This window comes from Myxocyprinus asiaticus, chromosome 4 (assembly GCF_019703515.2).
Source record: "Myxocyprinus asiaticus isolate MX2 ecotype Aquarium Trade chromosome 4, UBuf_Myxa_2, whole genome shotgun sequence".
In the NCBI taxonomy this organism is placed as follows: Eukaryota; Metazoa; Chordata; class Actinopteri; order Cypriniformes; family Catostomidae; genus Myxocyprinus; species Myxocyprinus asiaticus.
In genome coordinates, this window is record NC_059347.1 from 9723574 (window position 1) to 9726179 (window position 2606).

A 2606-nucleotide genomic window follows, 5' to 3' on the forward strand; every position below is an offset into this window, starting at 1 on the left:
TAGAACCCTTTTTAAGGGTTCTATCAAAAGAACGCTAAAGGGTTTTTTGAGCCAAGTGAAAAGGTTCTATATAGAACTTTTTAGGGGTTCCCAACATGGAATCGTAACATTTGGTTTTTGTTTAGTTTTTAAATTTAGTTTTTGTTTTGTTACCAGGATAATGTTTATGGATATGTGAATTAAATAGTTCACATAGACACTATTTCACTAAGAAAGTGAAATAACCATATAAAACACATTAAGTATTATTCAGTAAGCATTTTTAATAGTTGGTTTTTACAACAACATAAGCAATAAATAACACAATTCATAATGCAATTGTTATAAGAACTGACTTAGATCCACAAGTTTCTAATGATAAGCTGAAAGTCTAAATAGTAGCAATATTATTTATGTAAAAATCATTAACAATAAATCATTTAACATTAACCACAAGTTAAAATTATAACCATAAGGAACATCAAGAAATAAGTACAAAACAAAGTACAAATAGATAAAAACAAATGACCTATGAAACTCTGTTACAGAACACAGAATACTTTGTTGCCACTGGAGGTTCTTTCTACAGCAGTGTTATTATGAGACACATGGAGTGAGGTCTTTTGGATAAAACAAATTAAACTTCACTTCACTTCAGCCATCTCCATATCATCAGTTTGATGCTGACTCTCCGCACTGAAGGGTCTTGGCACCATATGAAAGATCAGGTTGACGATGGTTGACCCCTGAAAGTAAGAGAAAATGTATTAGATGTGCTGTCGGTATGCATACTAATATAATAATAATAATAATAAAATAATAATAATAAAAATAAAAAAAACAGAAAGAAATATGTATCTCTCTAAATTGCTTCTTAAAACTTACATGAAAAAGAGGAGTGTTGTGTTTTATCTCTATGAAGATGGTCAAACCAGTAATGCTGCACTCCAGAGACACTGCAAACAGAAATGAACCATTTTTAGTATCATAAAACTTTGATGCAATGCAAAATAATGAGAAATAATGGGGAAAGATATACCTTTTATGATATTGTTTATGTCATTGTTTTGAGGTCAAATGTCCCCTTTGACTTTCACTTCTCATGGCTCTTTTGATGATGTTGGTGGCCAGAATTTCAGAAGTGCTCTCTGAGTAAGGTGAAAGCCTTTGCTAAAAGTCATGTTAAATTAATATGGCATCTTCAATAAAAAAATCCATCATTAACATACTTGTGAAAAAATACAATAAAACTAAAAATACCAAATAAGTTGAGAAATTGAAACATTTCCATCACTTCCACTCTTTGACGTTAGACTGAATAGAGCTCGATTAAAGGGATAGTTCACCCAAAAATGAAAATTCACTCATGATTTACTCACCCTCATGCCATACCAGATGTGTATGAATTTCTTCTGCAGAACACAAATTAAGATATTTAGAAAAATAGTCTACATACTCTCATGGTGAAATCGTAAGGATTCATACAACCTTTCTAAATTTGGCTAATTCCCATGATATCGTACGACTGCACTGAATTTGTAGGATTTTCACTACAGCCAATGACGTCGCTGGACATAGTTTCCATCTAATACGCAGCAATTACTTGCTTCTATCACATGCAACAGCTTTCTATCATGTTTGCACACTCTACTTATCAGTTAGGTTTAATATAAGGGGTTTGGGTCAGGGCATAAAATTATTAAGCATGTCCTTAATGCCTCGTGTGCGACAATCGTGCTTACTTCCGCATTAGACATCCGGGCATTTGCACGTGATGAAATCATACAAATTCATACGAAGAAACTCATACGAAATTATATGAAAAAGCCAACTCGTAAAATATGTACGAATTTTCATGAGACTGAGTTGGAACATTTAAGCTCTGTAGGTCCATAATACAAGTGAATGGGTGCCAAAATTTTGGCACTCCAAAAATCACAAAGGCAGCATAAAAGTAATCCGTACTCCAGTAGTTAAATCCACCTCTCCTGGAAACTTGTTTCATTTTTTCCCATGTTTTCTAGGTGCAAAGCAAGGTAAATTATAACATAACCTGTAATCAGTTTACAAACTAGTCAATCCACAAGAGAGATTTTACTGATTCAAGTGTGAAATTACCTCCTGGTGGAGAATACTGCAGGCCCAGATGAAACAGTTTTGTCGACATTTCTTGTTTGTGCTCGCTGAAATAAACATGTAAGTCATAAATGACAAGGAGTTAGGTCGAAATAAATAAAAATAACTTAAAAGTAATCACCAAATTAATGTATTTTTCTTAGTTACCAGGGTAATGTCACCCCCTCAGGCTTTCAACTCAACTGACTTTCTGTGACAGTTTAAATTTTAAATGGGATGCTCTAGCATTTTGATCACTTGCATGAGTTGCGCGTCTGCGAGCGCACAGCTTAAATGTGCCTTTGCTCTATGTAGATAGGACAGGGAAATGTTGTTTGAAGTTGATTATGATGAACTAGGGTTCTATATTTACCATATGTGCCAGAGAATCTAGAGCACAGCCATCTCTATAAATATCTATGGTGTTGATGTCAAAGTGTAATTAGCTAGCGAAGTGGATTTACAGGTTATAGAGTTGTCAAAAGCTAACATGGGTATTTTAAAGTGTTCAG

At 33.8% G+C, this 2606-nt stretch overlaps 1 long non-coding RNA gene across 1 annotated transcript; it reads right to left on the reverse strand.

Annotated features, from left to right (window-relative positions):
* Positions 1–863: 863 nt before the first annotated feature.
* On the reverse strand, positions 864–2395 carry LOC127437461 (uncharacterized). Its single transcript, XR_007896563.1, has 5 exons — positions 2263–2395; positions 2098–2162; positions 1359–1391; positions 1019–1149; positions 864–935 (listed from the first exon to the last, which is right to left on the reverse strand). It is a non-coding gene; the product is annotated as an uncharacterized LOC127437461 (long non-coding RNA).
* Between the last annotated feature and the right edge of the window lie 211 nt (positions 2396–2606).